The sequence below is a fragment of the Oncorhynchus tshawytscha genome, linkage group LG13 (assembly GCF_018296145.1).
Source record: "Oncorhynchus tshawytscha isolate Ot180627B linkage group LG13, Otsh_v2.0, whole genome shotgun sequence".
In the NCBI taxonomy this organism is placed as follows: Eukaryota; Metazoa; Chordata; class Actinopteri; order Salmoniformes; family Salmonidae; genus Oncorhynchus; species Oncorhynchus tshawytscha.
This window is the reverse complement of record NC_056441.1, coordinates 5,944,049-5,962,334: the sequence shown is the minus strand read 5'-3', so window position 1 is coordinate 5,962,334 and position 18,286 is coordinate 5,944,049. Positions and strand designations below refer to the sequence as shown.

Sequence of the window (18,286 nt, the reverse complement as noted above, 5' to 3'; positions counted from 1 at the left end):
TGGAGGGGCGGCAGGGTAGCCTAGTGGTTAGAGTGGAGGGCGGCAGGGTAGCCTAGTGGTTAGAGTGGAGGGGCGGCAGGGTAGCCTAGTGGTTAGAGTGGAGGGGCGGCAGGGTAGCCTAGTGGTTAGAGTGGAGGGTGGCAGGGTAGCCTAGTGGTTAGAGTGGAGGGGCGGCAGGGTAGCCTAGTGGTTAGAGTGGAGGGGCGGCAGGGTAGCCTAGTGGTTAGAGTGGAGGGGCGGCAGGGTAGCCTAGTGGTTAGAGTGGAGGCGGCAGGGTAGCCTAGTGGTTAGAGTGGAGGGCGGCAGGGTAGCCTAGTGGTTGGAGTGGAGGGTAGGCGGCAGGGTAGCCTAGTGGTTAGAGTGGAGGGGCGGCAGGGTAGCCTAGTGGTTAGAGTGGAGGGCGGCAGGGTAGCCTAGTGGTTAGAGTGGAGGCGGCAGGGTAGCCTAGTGGTTAGAGTGGAGGGCGGCAGGGTAGCCTAGTGGTTAGAGTGGAGGGCGGCAGGGTAGCCTAGTGGTTAGAGTGGAGGGGCGGCAGGGTAGCCTAGTGGTTAGAGTGGAGGGGCGGCAGAGTAGCCTAGTGGTTAGAGCGTTGGACTAGTAACCGAAAGGTTGCAAGTTCAAATCCCCGAGCTGACAAGGTACAAATCTGTCGTTCTGCCCCTGAACAGGCAGTTAACCCACTGTTCCTAGGTTGTTATTGAAAATAAGAATTTGTTCTTAACTGACTTGCGTAGTTAAATAAATAAGGCCCTCTATTAACCTGTCAAATAAAAAATATATATATATTCAATAAGGCCATAACAACAAAACGGCAGTTAAACGAAACAACTAACTGATTTAGAAACCACAGATTTACCCACAAGTCAGCACAAAGACAACATGAGAAATCAGTCCTCTATTCCAGCACCATTTCAACTTAAACATTATCAATTCAACAAGGCAATATATGCTTAGTTTAAGGTACCAAAAACGGATATAGTCCAATCAATGTGTGTGTGTGTGTGCATACATGCTCGCGCAAGTAATACCAACAATGTTTACTCACCCTATTTGTAGACTATTTGAACTCCATCCATCTCTATTTCATGTTGGGAAAAAACCCTTTTGTCTCTGTCATACGGTACACTTTTAGTGTTTGTTTTCATAGGCTAACTGGCTAAAATTCTTGCTCGCCTAACATCCTCGCATGGGCAACAATGAACCAGCTAATTTAGCTAGCTAGTTAACTTTAGCCTACTAGGCGACATCTAGGATACATATTGAACTTCAGTCGTCTCAGTGGTAACGTATTCATTCTTGGTTCGATCAGATTCGCCCGTCATAATCATTGACCTGTACAGAGAATTAAGTCAAAACCACAAGTCCAGGAACTGAACTTACGGAAAATTATTAAAACTCAAAGAGAGAGATGAAATTATTTTATAATTGTAATTTATTTATTGGTCAAATATTTGGGGAAGCTTGGCATCCACACATCACTACTTCACGCATGTACAAATATTATAACTTGCTAATCTCGGAAACACAAATAACCACACTCAAACACCTACACAGAATGAATACAACCTCTTACTCACACAGACAAAACACACACACACACACACATTTGAACACACAATTTGGCCTCCCCTTGTTGCCAGCAGGCTTGTAGGAAATGTCAGTTGTTCGTCGCAAGGGGTGGGGGTGGGGAGGGAGCTGGGGGGAGGTGTTATGAGGAAAAACTGCGGGGGTTCTTTGTGAGAGAGAGAGAAAGCAAGAAAGAGAGCGAGAGAGCGAGCGATAGAGAGAGAGTACACAGCGTTCTATTTCCTATAGCCTAACAGCTGCTGGGCCGAGGCTTCTGTGTTGAGTGCAGAGAGACACTGAGTGAGCAAGCGGAGAGAGAAAAAAAGAGAGAGAGAGAGAGAGAGACAGAGAGAGAGAGAGACAGAAAGAGAGAAAGAGAGACAGAGAGAGACAGAGAGAGAGAGAGAGAGAGAGAGAGAGAGAGAGAGAGACAGACACAGAGAGAGACAGAGAGAGACAGAGAGAGAGACAGAGAGAGAGAGAGGCTGTGTTAAGGAGAATCCGTAGCCCTCTGGCTCACAAGGATAAAGGATTGCAGAAAGGAAGAGAGGGGAAAAAGCACTCCCTCTCTTTACCTACCAGAGGTTTTGTGTTTATTTTCTTTGTCCTTCTCTAAATTTGTTTTATCCATCCTTCTTTCACCTCGGGTCCGGCGGAAGGAGGAACAGCACAACCCGGAGACGCTCTACAGCACGTTCAGCCGGTAAGCAGAATCATCCCTTTCTCTCTTCCTCTCTTTCTCTCTTTCTCTGCATTCATGCCTAATGCGTTGAACTGATAGTAAGATGGTGAGAGAGGTTGGAAAAGCCACAGCTCCATCACTACACCACTCTGGATGCGAGCCAAGCACGAGAGGACTTGGCTGGAGAGGAGAGGAGAGGAGAGGAGAGGAGAGAGGAGAGGAGAGGAGAGGAGAGGAGAGGAGAGGAGAGGAGAGGAGAGGAGAGGAGAGGAGAGGAGAGGAGAGGAGAGGAGAGGAGAGGAGAGGAGAGGAGAGGAGAGGAGAGGAGAGGAGAGGAGAGGAGAGGAGAGGAGAGGAGAGGAGAGGAGGAGGAGAGGAGGGTAAGGCTGGAGAGGCGAGGAAAGGAGAGGAGAGGAGAGGTGAGGGAGAATGACGTTAAGGCTGGAGAGGAGAGGAGGAGAGGAGAGGGAAATTGAGGGTAAGGCTGGATAAGATGCTACAGCCCAGAAATTAGGTTAAACTCTGGATGCATGTGGCTGACAGAGAGGGGCAGATTTTCTGGAGAAAGAGGAAGGGAGACAGGGTAGGGTTATGGAGGTATGGAGAATGAGAGGAAGAATTCTGGAGGAAATGGAGGCTAAGCAGGAGGATGAGAATATAGGGCTAGGCTAAAGAGGGAAGGAGAGAGAGAAAATAGTACTGGGTTGTATGGAGAGAGAGAAAAAGCCGTGACATGGTTGGATAGACAGAGAGCAAGAGAGAGAGAGAGAGAGAGAGAGAGGGTAAGAGAGGTTAAAGGGTTAGATTGAGAAAGAGGAAGCAAGAGAGAGAGAGAGAGGGTAAGAGAGGTTACAGGGTTGGATGCCGGATGCTGTATGCAGGGGTTGTTTAAGGGAAAGGGGGATACCTAGTCAATTGTACAACTGAATGTATTCAACCTGAAATGTGTATATTACAATTAAGGCAACCCCTCTGAATCAAAGAGGCATCCACGGGGCTTATTATTATTATTATTATTATTATTATGGGGGTTAACCGCCTTGCTCAAGGGTAGAACTGCAGAATTTTTCCATCTTGCTCAGGGATTCAAACCAGAGACCTTTCAGTTACTGGTCCAACGCTTTTAACCCCTAGTGTCCTATGGATGTGATCATGTAGTGGTGGCATCTCTTAAGTCAGTTAACGAGGGCTTGTCACCTTTCACTGCAGTACATTGCAGACACACACACACACACCTCAGTATGGTCAGTGTGCACTACCAGCTGACTCTCTCTGCATGTCTCCCATCTACCTTTCTCCCCCTCCACCGTGGATAACACTACTGTCTGCCCTGCTGCTATGCAAACACACACACACACACTCACGTGAAATGCAAACACACTGCCAAAAAAAAACAATAGTTCTAGATCGCAGTGCAGAAAGGGTGCATTGTGGGTCGTTTAGGGAGGAGAGACAGAGAGGGAGGAAAAAAATGAATGAAAGGATGAATGGAGAGAATAACCCTGTTATGTATGGGGCATTTTGGAAGGATATATGGAGAGACTGAGAGAGAGAGGCAGGCAGGCAGGCAGGCAGGCAGGCAGGCAGGCAGGCAGGCAGGCAGGCAGGCAGGGGAGGAGGCAGGCAGGCAGGAGGAGGCAGGCAGGCAGGCAGGCAGGCAGGCAGGCAGGCAGGAGGCAGGCAGGCAGGCAGGCAGGCAGGCAGGCAGGCAGGCAGGAGGCAGGCAGGCAGGCAGGCAGGCAGGCAGGCAGGCAGGAGGCAGGCAGGCAGGCAGGCAGGCAGGCAGGCAGGCAGGCAGGCAGGCAGGAGGCAGGCAGGCAGGCAGGCAGGAGGCAGGCAGGCAGGCAGGCAGGCAGGCAGGCAGGAGGCAGGCAGGCAGGCAGGCAGGCAGGCAGGCAGGCAGGAGGCAGGCAGGCAGGCAGGAGGCAGGCAGGCAGGCAGGCAGGCAGGCAGGAGGCAGGCAGGCAGGCAGGCAGGAGGCAGGCAGGCAGGCAGGCAGGAGGCAGGCAGGCAGGCAGGCAGGCAGGCAGGCAGGCAGGCAGGCAGGCAGGCAGGCAGGCAGGCAGGAGGCAGGCAGGAGGCAGGCAGGCAGGCATCCTATATGTGTAATTATCTCTGTAATTCAGTATTAAATTGATCACCATCAACCATCCTGTAGCTCAGTTGGTAGAGCTTAGTGCAACGCCAGGGTAGGGGGTTCGATTCCCGGGACCACCCGTACGTAAAATGTATTCATGCATGACTAAGTCACTTTGCATAAAATAATCAGATAATGGTATTAATTAAAAATATATGTTTTAAGTGAGAATAGGCATTGGTCTGAAGCTGAAAAATAAAGGAAATTCACATGAGCCCCACAATGCCTATTCCACCCATGTCCTACCAAGGTTTTACAGCACCACAATGCCTATTCCACCCATGCTCTACCAAGGTTATACAGCACCACAATGCCTATTCCACCCATGTCCTACCAAGCTTATACAGCACCACAATGCCTATTCCACCCATGCCCTACCAAGGTTTTACAGCACCACAATGCCTATTCCACCCATGTCCTACCAAGGTTATACAGCACCACAATGCCTATTCCACCCATGTCCTACCAAGGTTATACAGCACCACAATGCCTATTCCACCCATGTCCTACCAAGGTTATACAGCACCACAATGCCTATTCCACCCATGTCCTAACAAGGTTTTACAGCACCATAATGCCTATTCCACCCATGTCCTACCAAGGTTTTACAGCACCACAATGCCTATTCCACCCATGTCCTACCAAGGTTTTACAGCACCACAATGCCTATTCCACCCATGTCCTACCAAGGTTTTACAGCACCACAATGCCTATTCCACCCATGTCCTACCAAGCTTATACAGCACCACAATGCCTATTCCACCCATGCTCTACCAAGGTTTTCCAGCACACATCTTCAACCTACTACAGTAACTATGTTGCTATTGTACTTCAAACTATGTGAAGGCAGGATTCTCAGGATTCAAATCTTCTCAAACAGCCTAATTCATACTTGAGGTGTTTTATTATTTATTATAAACTATATTATAATAAAAATAATTGTAAAAATGACCAACGTAATTAGAAGAGTCAAAATAAAATGATCCCTGATCCCTCTACGACAATCGCAAGCTCCTGGAAAATATACAAATAATCAACACGAACCCATTATTTAACTATTTACAAGTTTACTGTATAAATTCCCAGTACTACATTACCTTTTAACAAAAAGGTGAATTGTCACCAAATGTAAAATGTACAACCAAATGTACTTTCATCAGATATCGTCAACTTTGTAAATAGAATTCAGAGATGACCACAATTGCTCTTGACAAGCTTTGGGTTTATACAGCCTTTTCTGTACAAGACCAGTTCTACCACACCTGATTCTACTATTCATGGTCTCAATGAACAGCTGAGTAGTAGAATCAGGTGTGGTAGCACTGGACTATTCATGGAAGAACAGCTGAGTAGTAGAATCAGGTGTGGTAGCACTGGACTATTCATGGAAGAACAGCTGAGTAGTAGAATCAGGTGTGGTAGCACTGGACTATTCATGGAAGGACTATTCATGGAAGAACAGCTGAGTAGTAGAATCAGGTGTGGTAGCACTGGACTATTCATGGAAGAACAGCTGAGTAGTAGAATCAGGTGTGGTAGCACTGGACTATTCATGGAAGAACAGCTGAGTAGTAGAATCAGGTGTGGTAGCACTGGACTATTCATGGAAGAACAGCTGAGTAGTAGAATCAGGTGTGGTAGCACTGGACTATTCATGGAAGAACAGCTGAGTAGTAGAATCAGGTGTGGTAGCACTGGACTATTCATTGGAAGAACAGCTGAGTAGTAGAATCAGGTGTGGTAGCACTGGACTATTCATGGAAGAACAGCTGAGTAGTAGAATCAGGTGTGGTAGCACTGGACTATTCATGGAAGAACAGCTGAGTAGTAGAATCAGGTGTGGTAGCACTGGACTATTCATGGAAGAACAGCTGAGTAGTAGAATCAGGTGTGGTAGCACTGGACTATTCATGGAAGAACAGCTGAGTAGTAGAATCATGGAAGAACAGCTGAGTAGGTGTGGTAGCACTGGACTATTCATGGCAGAACAGCTGAGTAGTAGAATCAGGTGTGGTAGCACTGGACTATTCATGGAAGAACAGCTGAGTAGTAGAATCAGGTGTGGTAGCACTGGACTATTCATGGAAGAACAGCTGAGTAGTAGAATCAGGTGTGGTAGCACTGGACTATTCATGGAAGAACAGCTGAGTAGTAGAATCAGGTGTGGTAGCACTGGACTATTCATGGAAGAACAGCTGAGTAGTAGAATCAGGTGTGGTAGCACTGGACTATTCATGGAAGAACAGCTGAGTAGTAGAATCAGGTGTGGTAGCACTGGACTATTCATGGAAGAACAGCTGAGTAGTAGAATCAGGTGTGGTAGCACTGGACTATTCATGGAAGAACAGCTGAGTAGTAGAATCAGGTGTGGTAGCACTGGACTATTCATGGAAGAACAGCTGAGTAGTAGAATCAGGTGTGGTAGCACTGGACTATTCATGGAAGAACAGCTGAGTAGTAGAATCAGTGTGGTAGCACTAGCACTGGACTATTCATGGAAGAACAGCTGAGTAGTAGAATCAGGTGTGGTAGCACTGGACTATTCATGGAAGAACAGCTGAGTAGTAGAATCAGGTGTGGTAGCACTGGACTATTCATGGAAGAACAGCTGAGTAGTAGAATCAGGTGTGGTAGCACTGGACTATTCATGGAAGAACAGCTGAGTAGTAGAATCAGGTGTGGTAGCACTGGACTATTCATGGAAGAACAGCTGAGTAGTAGAATCAGGTGTGGTAGCACTGGACTATTCATGGAAGAACAGCTGAGTAGTAGAATCAGGTGTGGTAGCACTGGACTATTCATGGAAGAACAGCTGAGTAGTAGAATCAGGTGTGGTAGCACTGGACTATTCATGGAAGAACAGCTGAGTAGTAGAATCAGGTGTGGTAGCACTGGACTATTCATGGAAGAACAGCTGAGTAGTAGAATCAGGTGTGGTAGCACTGGACTATTCATGGAAGAACAGCTGAGTAGTAGAATCAGGTGTGGTAGCACTGGACTATTCATGGAAGAACAGCTGAGTAGTAGAATCAGGTGTGGTAGCACTGGACTATTCATGGAAGAACAGCTGAGTAGTAGAATCAGGTGTGGTAGCACTGGACTATTCATGGTCTCAATGAACAGCTGAGTAGGAGAATCAGTTGAGCGCAAAAGTGATGATTTGTTTACTAGATTTAAGAGTTATTTGGCAAGTTTAGTTTAGTGAACGATACAAACCTTACAATGTCTTAGAAATCAGAACCTATAGATGCGACAATAGACTATTGCCGATTTGAGAAAGTAGAGATAAAAAGAAAAACTTAGGCTCTGTGTCCTTGTTTCGGGCTGTACACCCTGTTCTCTCATCAAATGATCCAATTTCTACCTATCAGACTATACTCCAATTAATCTTGTCTTTACTAATATGTTTCATTAGTTTTGATTTAGAATGGCTCCGTTATCAAATGGACGGGATCGGAGGGCGGGGTCGGGGGCATGTGATCATTATGCTCCAATAGCGAATGGAGGCCGCACACTTTCACCACCAGTCTGTTTTTCACTGATGCCTGGTAGGCTACATCGGTTTTATAGCATCAACCAATGTTTGAAGAGCATGCTCTCACTGAGATACAGGTCATATTCCGCCCAGTACTCTGTATGCCATGGGCTCTCCAACCCTGTTCCTGCAGATACCCAGTATTCTGTATGCCATGGGCTCTCCAACCCTGTTCCTGCAGATACCCAGTACTCTGTATGCCATGGGCTCTCCAACTCTGTTCCTGTATCTACCCAGTACTCTGTATGCCATGGGCTCTCCAACCCTGTTCCTGCAGATACCCAGTACTCTGTATGCCCTGGGCTCTCCAACCCTGTTCCTGCAGATACCCAGTATTCTGTATGCCCTGGGCTCTCCAACCCTGTTCCTGCAGATACCCAGTACTCTGTGTGCCATGGGCTCTCCAACCCTGTTCCTGCAGATACCCAGTACTCGGTATGCCATGGGCTCTCCAACCCTGTTCCTGTATCTACCCAGTACTCTGTATACCATGGGCTCTCCATCCCTGTTCCTGCAGATACCCAGTACTCTGTATGCCCTGGGCTCTCCAACCCTGTTCCTGCAGATACCCAGTATTCTGTATGCCCTGGGCTCTCCAACCCTGTTCCTGCAGATACCCAGTACTCTGTGTGCCATGGGCTCTCCAACCCTGTTCCTGCAGATACCCAGTACTCTGTATGCCCTGGGCTCTCCAACCCTGTTCCTGCAGATACCCAGTACTCTGTATGCCCTGGGCTCTCCAACCCTGTTCCTGCAGATACCCAGTACTCTGTATGCCATGGGCTCTCCAACCCTGTTCCTGCAGATACCCAGTACTCTGTATGCCCTGGGCTCTCCAACCCTGTTCCTGCAGATACCCAGTACTCTGTATGCCCTGGGCTCTCCAACCCTGTTCCTGCAGATACCCCGTACTCCGTATGCCCTGGGCTCTCCAACCCTGTTCCTGTATCTACCCAGTACTCTGTATGCCATGGGCTCTCCAACCCTGTTCCTGCAGATACCCAGTACTCTGTATGCCATGGGCTCTCCAACCCTGTTCCTGCAGATACCCAGTACTCTGTATGCCATGGGCTCTCCAACCCTGTTCCTGCAGATACCCAGTACTCTGTATGCCATGGGCTCTCCAACCCTGTTCCTGCAGATACCCAGTACTCTGTATGCCATGGGCTCTCCAACCCTGTTCCTGCAGATACCCAGTACGCTGTATGCCATGGGCTCTCCATCCCTGTTCCTGCAGATACCCAGTACTCTGTATGCCCTGGGCTCTCCAACCCTGTTCCTGCAGATACCCAGTATTCTGTATGCCCTGGGCTCTCCAACCCTGTTCCTGCAGATACCCAGTACTCTGTGTGCCATGGGCTCTCCAACCCTGTTCCTGCAGATACCCAGTACTCTGTATGCCCTGGGCTCTCCAACCCTGTTCCTGCAGATACCCAGTACTCTGTATGCCATGGTCCCTCCAACCCTGTTCCTGCAGATACCCCGTGCTCCGTATGCCATGGGCCCTCCAACCCTCTTCCTGCAGATACCCCGTACTTCATTAGGGAAATTAATTGAAATCTGTTCGGAACATCGATAGTGTTTTTTTTTTGCAACTGAATATATTTTAGTAAACTGTTGACAGCCCCTCGGCATGTTAGAGAAATGAATAAAGGACAGAGAGGGGAGGAGATGGAAAAAGACGGTGTTGAGATAGTCTCTATAGCTAACGGTAATGTGTCACCCAATTAATTATGAAATAAAAAAATCACTATTATTAGGCTATTGAAAAACCAAGTAGAAATTCACTGTAATTGTAGGCTACCTGTTAGCCGCCCTGCAAAATCAATTAACCAACAGCCTTGGGCTCTTACGTGTCTCTCCCAGACTCATGGACAGACCTGTTGGACAGGAGCATGAGCTAACCAGTCCATCCAGTATGAATAATAACAGAGTCCACACTCAAAGGTCATTACTTGAATTTAGGCTAGACCGACTCCTATGTACCAGAGACCTCTTAATAAATCTGTAAAAAAAATATATATATATATGTTTTTTCTGCCAATGCGTAATATGTGGTAGACTATGTATTGTATGAGGCACAATCATCATTTTAATTATTTTTATTTTTTATTTTTCTCAGGGTTGGGCTCATAAGCCTATGCGTATGCACAAGCTCTGATATTCTTAATATGGGGGTTTTGAATGATTCATCACCTTACAAAGCGCCGTCCATTTCCTCATGTCAGTCTTTGAAACAACATCCACAACGACCGTGTTTCAACCTGCTGTTTAAACTTCTTTCTTCATATGTATCAATCACAGTGAGGGGAGTTTTAAAAGGCATGATGACACTATTTTTGGATGATTAGTGTTGGATGTGATTTTAGATTGTATTTGCATTGATGTCAGAGTGGTTAAATGGACAATAGAGCCCTGAGTACCAGGCCATTAGAACCTGATGGAGGGACAATAGAGCCCTGAGTACCAGGCCATTAGAACCTGATGGAGGGACAATAGAGCCCTGAGTACCAGGCCATTAGAACCTGATGGAGGGACAATAGAGCCCTGAGTACCAGGCCATTAGGACCTAATGGAGGGACAATAGAGCCCTGAGTACCAGGCCATTAGGACCTAATGGAGGGACAATAGAGCCCTGAGTACCAGGACATTAGGACCTGATGGAGGGACAATAGAGCCCTGAGTACCAGGCCATTAGGACCTGATGGAGGAACAATATAGACATGAGTAACAATATAGACTTGAGTACCAGGCCATTAGGACCTGATGGAGGGACAATAGAGCCATGAGTACCAGGCCATTAGAACCTGATGGTGGGACAATAGAGCCCTGAGTACCAGGCCATTAGGACCTGATGGAGGGACAATAGAGCCCTGAGTACCAGGCCAATAGGATCTGATGGAGGGACAATAGAGCCCTGAGTACCAGGCCATTAGGACCTGATGGAGGGACAATAGAGCCCTGAGTACCTGGCCATTAGGACATAATATAGGGACAATAGAGCCCGGAGTACCAGGCTAATTGGATCTGATGGAGGGACAATATCGCCCTGAGTACCACAACATTAGGTCTTGATGGTCATTAGCATTTTGGGTACTAGCAAAGCATGTCCCGTGTGCATAAGAGGAGATTTCCGTTACTCAATAGTCGCATGTCATTTTACTGCAGTCATCACTCGTGACTGCCGGTGTGGCGGTGACATGGTCAACGCAACAGCCTTAGGGATTCACTCATAGATTTGGAACAGAACATAAACGTTAAATATTGATAGAGTGTAGTACCATGTTTACTACGTGCATTTGAATTGGCAAAGGTCGTTCCACATGGACCAGCTTGCATTTCTCCGTGACAGAGGCATTACCACCAATCCGCCATTCTGCCATATAAAGCACTGTGTCCCTAGGCAGTACTGTAGGGATGGCTTGCATCTCACGGATGAGGGCAACGACCTCTTTCTTCCTAGAGAGTCTGAGAGCTGGTCTCTCCTCCATTCTAACAAAGACGCATGCAGTAGTACACACCATCACTCTCACTGACATTTGCCTGACACTCCACGAACCCAAAGGCTCTTTTGAAAGAGCCACCTACTTAATGAAATTAATATAAGTATATGTGTGTGCATGTGTCGGTAGGGGGCTATCAATACTATAAATTAAATAATTGTCCAACTATCCACTCCGGGAGGCCAACCCCACAGTCTTCAGATACACAGGTGGTACTCTATGAACCCTCTTCTTAAAACACTGATTTCGACCGACCATTTAAATGACCGTCGTGAAACATTAATTGAAAAAAGGGATTTTGTTTGTTTATTTCTCTTGCTTGGTTAAAATACAATAGTCTAAAACAGTTGATTTGTTAAAAAACATCACATCATCGGTCGAAAGCAAGAGGGTGAAGGCAGATAAAGCGTTTTAAAATAAAATAAATCAAAACCAATCACTTTAGCAAACACAGAATCCTACTCATTACTCAGCACAACATGGCCCAGCTTCAGTCCGGGTTAGTGTTTGGCCGGGGCAGCCCGTCATTGTAAAATAAGAATTTGTTCTTAACCGACTTGCCTAGTTAATTAAAGGTTAATTATATAAAAAATATAAATACAAATGAATAGTAAACATGCTTAATTAAATGTTTGTTTTGAGCCGACTTCACAGACGGACAGATCGGGCAGCTGGCTCACTTCAGAGAGGCAGCCTGGTTCCAAATCCGAATGCAATCAAATTAAACTTAAAATAAAAATAAAATACAATGTTATTGGTCTCATACACGTGTTTAGCAGATGTTATTGCGGGTGTAGCGAAATGATTGTGTTTCTAGCTTCAACAGTAATGTCTAACAAGTAATATCTTAACAGTTTTACAACATATACCAAATACACACGTAAATCTAAGTAAGGAATGAATTAAGACTATATACATATGGACGAGCGATGTCAGAGCAGAACGGACTAAGATACAGTAGAATAGCAAAGAATAGAGTATATACATATGAGATGGGTATTGAGTAATGAAGGATATGTAAACATTAAGTAACTAAGATTAAGTAACTAAGACAGTAGAATAGTATAGAATACAGTATATACATATGAGATGGGTATTGAGTAATGAAGGATATGTAAACATTAAGTAACTAAGATTAAGTAACTAAGACAGTAGAATAGTATAGAATACAGTATATACATATGAGATGGGTATTGAGTAATGAAGGATATGTAAACATTAAGTAACTAAGATTAAGTAACTAAGACAGTAGAATAGTATAGAATACAGTATATACATATGAGATGGGTATTGAGTAATGAAGGATATGTAAACATTAAGTAACTAAGATTAAGTAACTAAGACAGTAGAATAGTATAGAATACAGTATATACATATGAGATGGGTATTGAGTAATGAAGGATATGTAAACATTAAGTAACTAAGATTAAGTAACTAAGACAGTAGAATAGTATAGAATACAGTATATACATATGAGATGGGTATTGAGTAATGAAGGATATGTAAACATTAAGTAACTAAGATTAAGTAACTAAGACAGTAGAATAGTATAGAATACAGTATATACATATGAGATGGGTATTGAGTAATGAAGGATATGTAAACATTAAGTAACTAAGATTAAGTAACTAAGACAGTAGAATAGTATAGAATACAGTATATACATATGAGATGGGTATTGAGTAATGAAGGATATGTAAACATTAAGTAACTAAGATTAAGTAACTAAGACAGTAGAATAGTATAGAATACAGTATATATACATATGAGATGGGTATTGAGTAATGAAGGATATGTAAACATTAAGTAACTAAGATTAAGTAACTAAGACAGTAGAATAGTATAGAATACAGTATATACATATGAGATGGGTATTGAGTAATGAAGGATATGTAAACATTAAGTAACTAAGATTAAGTAACTAAGACAGTAGAATAGTATAGAATACAGTATATACATATGAGATGGGTATTGAGTAATGAAGGATATGTAAACATTAAGTAACTAAGATTAAGTAACTAAGACAGTAGAATAGTATAGAATACAGTATATACATATGAGATGGGTATTGAATAATGAAGGATATGTAAACATTAAGTAACTAAGATTAAGTAACTAAGATATAGTAGAATAGTATAGAATACAGTATATACATATGAGATGGGTATTGAGTAATGAAGGATATGTAAACATTAAGTAACTAAGATTAAGTAACTAAGACAGTAGAATAGTATAGAATACAGTATATACATATGAGATGGGTATTGAATAATGAAGGATATGTAAACATTAAGTAACTAAGATTAAGTAACTAAGATATAGTAGAATAGTATAGAATACAGTATATACAGTACATATGAGACGAGTAATGCCAGATATGTAAACCTTGTTGAAGTCACTAGTGTTCTATTCCTTAAAGTGGTCAGTGATTTCTTGTCTATGCCTACAGGCAGCAGTCTCGGATGTGCTAGTGATGGCTGTTTAACAGTCTGATGGCTTTGAGATAGAAACTGTCTTTCAGGTAGTGCAGAACACACATGCTATACACGGGCAAAGATTAATCGAACCCTCTCAATGATTCTGACTACTGTTTACCCAGTACCCACACCCCCTGACCACTGTTTACCCAGTACCCACACCCCCTGACTACTGTTTACCCAGTACCCACACCCCTGACTACTGTTTACCCAGTACCCACACCCCCTGACTACTGTTTACCCAGTACCCACACCCCCTGACTACTGTTTACCCAGTACCCACACCCCCTGACTACTGTTAACCCAGTACCCACACCCCCTGACTACTGTTAACCCAGTACCCACACCCCTGACTACTGTTTACCCAGTACCCACACCCCTGACTACTGTTTACCCAGTACCGACACCCCCTGACTACTGTTAACCCAGTACCCACACCCCCTGACTACTGTTTACCCAGTAGACCCACACCCCCCTGACTACTGTTTACCCAGTACCCACACCCCCTGACTACTGTTTACCCAGTACCCACACCCCCTGACTACTGTTTACCCAGTACCCACACCCCCTGACTACTGTTTACCCAGTACCCACACCCCCTGACTACTGTTAACCCAGTACCCACACCCCTGACTACTGTTAACCCAGTACCCACCCCTGACTACTGTTTACCCAGTACCCACACCCCCTGACTACTGTTTACCCAGTACTAAGACACCCCTGACTACTGTTAACCCAGTACCCACAGTACCCCTGACTTCTGTTTACCCAGTACCCACACCCCCTGACTACTGTTTACCCAGTACCCACACCCCTGACTACTGTTTACCCAGTACCCACACCCCCTGACTACTGTTTACCCAGTACCCACACCCCCTGACTACTGTTTACCCAGTACCCACACCTCCTGACTACTGTTTACCCAGTACCCACACCTCCTGACTACTGTTTACCCAGTACCCACACCCCTGACTACTGTTTACCCAGTACCCACACCCCCTGACTACTGTTAACCCAGTACCCACACCCCCTGACTACTGTTTACCCAGTACCCACACCTCCTGACTACTGTTTACCCAGTACCCACACCCCCTGACTACTGTTTACCCAGTACCCACACCCCCTGACTACTGTTTACCCAGTACCCACACCCCCTGACTACTGTTAACCCAGTACCCACACCCCTGACTACTGTTTACCCAGTACCCACACCCCCTGACTACTGTTAACCCAGTACCCACACCCCCTGACTACTGTTAACCCAGTACCCACACCCCCTGACTACTGTTTACCCAGTACCCACACCCCCTGACTACTGTTAACCCAGTACCCACACCCCCTGACTACTGTTTACCCAGTACCCACACCCCCTGACTACTGTTAACCCAGTACCCACACCCCCTGACTACTGTTAACCCAGTACCCACACCCCCTGACTACTGTTAACCCAGTACCCACACCCCCTGACTACTGTTAACCCAGTACCCACACCCCTGACTACTGTTTACCCAGTACCCACACCCCCTGACTACTGTTAACCCAGTACCCACACCTCCTGACTACTGTTAACCCAGTACCCACACCCCCTGACTACTGTTTACCCAGTACCCACACCCCCTGACTACTGTTTACCCAGTACCCACACCCCCTGACTACTGTTAACCCAGTACCCACACCCCCTGACTACTGTTTACCCAGTACCCACACCCCTGACTACTGTTTACCCAGTACCGACACACCCCCTGACTACTGTTAACCCAGTACCCACACCCCTGACTACTGTTTACCCAGTACCCACACCCCCTGACTACTGTTTACCCAGTACCCACACCCCCTGACTACTGTTTACCCAGTACCCACACCCCCTGACTACTGTTTACCCAGTACCCACACCCCCTGACTACTGTTTACCCAGTACCCACACCCCCTGACTACTGTTAACCCAGTACCCACACCCCTGACTACTGTTTACCCAGTACCCACACCCCTGACTACTGTTTACCCAGTACCCACACCCCTGACTACTGTTTACCCAGAGTGTACCGTGTGCAGTACCCACACCCCCTGACTACTGTTTACCCAGTACCCACACCCCCTGACTACTGTTTACCCAGTACCCACACCCCCTGACTACTGTTTACCCAGTACCCACACCCCCTGACTACTGTTTACCCAGTACCCACACCCCTGACTACTGTTTACCCAGTACCCACACCCCCTGACTACTGTTAACCCAGTACCCACACCCCCTGACTACTGTTTACCCAGTACCCACACCCCCTGACTACTGTTTACCCAGTACCCACACCCCCTGACTACTGTTTAACCCAGTACCCACACCCCTGACTACTGTTTACCCAGTACCCACACCCCCTGACTACTGTTTACCCAGTACCCACACCCCTGACTACTGTTTACCCAGTACCCACACCCCCTGACTACTGTTAACCCAGGACCCACACCCCCTGACTACTGTTTACCCAGTACCCACACCCCCTGACTACTGTTAACCCAGTACCCACACCCCCTGACTACTGTTTACCCAGTACCCACCCTGCTTGAATACTGTTAACCCAGTACCCACACCCCTGACTACTGTTTACCCAGTACCCACACCCCCTTGAATACTGTTAACCCAGTACCCACACCCCCTGACTACTGTTTACCCAGTACCCACCCCCTTGAATACTGTTAACCCAGTACCCACACCCCCTGACTACTATTTACCCAGTACCCACACCCCTGACTACTGTTAACCCAGTACCCACACCCCCTGACTACTGTTTACCCAGTACCCACACCCCCTGACTACTGTTTACCCAGTACCCACACCCCTGACTACTGTTTACCCAGTACCCACACCCCTGACTACTGTTTACCCAGTACCCACACCCCTGACTACTGTTTACCCAGTACCCACACCCCCTGACTACTGTTTACCCAGTACCCACACCCCCTGACTACTGTTTACCCAGTACCCACACCCCTGACTACTGTTAACCCAGTACCCACACCCCCATGACTACTGTTTACCCAGTACCCACACCCCCTGACTACTGTTAACCCAGTACCCACACCCCCATGACTACTGTTTACCCAGTACCCACACCCCCTGACTACTGTTAACCCAGTACCCCACACCCCTGACTACTGTTTAACCCAGTACCCACACCCCCTGACTACTGTTTACCAGTACCCACACCCCCTGACTACTGTTTACCCAGTACCCCACCCCCTGACTACTGTTTACCCAGTACCCACACCTCCTGACTACTGTTTACCCAGTACCCACACCCCTGACTACTGTTTACCCAGTACCCACACCCCCTGACTACTGTTTACCCAGTACCCACACCCCCTGACTACTGTTTACCCAGTACCCACACCCCCTGACTACTGTTTACCCAGTACCCACACCCCCATGACTACTGTTTACCCAGTACCCACACCCCCTGACTACTGTTTAACCCAGTACCCACACCCCCATGACTACTGTTTACCCAGTACCCACACCCCCTGACTACTGTTTGCCCAGTACCCACACCCCCCTGACTACTGTTTACACGACCCACTGTGTGCAGTACCCGACACCCCCTGACTACTGTTTACCCAGTACCCACACCCCCTGACTACTGTTTACCCAGTACCCACACCCCCTGACTACTGTTTACCCAGTACCCACACCCCTGACTACTGTTTACCTGAGTGCACCCAGTACCCACACCCCCTGACTACTGTTAACCCAGTACCCACACCCTCCTGACTACTGTTAACCAGTACCCACACCCCCTGACTACTGTTTACCCAGTACCCACACCCCCTGACTACTGTTTACCCAGTACCCACACCCCCTGACTACTGTTTACCCAGTACCCACACCCCCTTGACTACTGTTTACCCAGTACCCACACCCCCTGACTACTGTTTACCCAGTACCCACACCCCCTGACTACTGTTTACCCAGTACCCACACCCCCTGACTACTGTTTACCCAGTACCCCCCCCCTGACTACTGTTTACCCAGTACCCACACCCCCTGACTACTGTTTACCCAGTACCCACACCCCCTGACTACTGTTTACCCAGTACCCACACCCCTGACTACTGTTTACCCAGTACCCACCCCCTGACTACTGTTTACCCAGTACCCACAGCCCCTGACTACTGTTTACCCAGTACCCACACCCCCTGACTACTGTTTACCCAGTACCCACACCCCCTGACTACTGTTTACCCAGTACCCACACCCCCCTGACTACTGTTTACCCAGTACCCACACCCCCTGACTACTGTTTACCCAGTACCCACACCCCTGACTACTGTTTACCCAGTACCCACACCCCTTGACTACTGTTTACCCAGTACCCACACCCCCTGACTACTGTT

At 46.9% G+C, this 18,286-nt stretch overlaps 1 protein-coding gene across 5 annotated transcripts in view; it reads left to right on the top strand.

Annotated features, from left to right (window-relative positions):
* Positions 1–1,957: 1,957 nt before the first annotated feature.
* fam49al (family with sequence similarity 49 member A, like) overlaps positions 1,958–18,286 on the top strand; it is a 98,033-nt gene continuing 81,704 nt past the window's right edge. For 3 of the 5 annotated variants that reach the window (XM_042295089.1, XM_042295090.1, XM_042295088.1), the window contains exon 1: positions 1,958–2,269. The gene's annotated coding sequence lies outside the window, so the exon portion shown is untranslated. The remainder of the gene's footprint in view (positions 2,270–18,286) is intronic. The other 2 variants (XM_042295092.1, XM_042295091.1) reach the window with 2 other exon arrangements.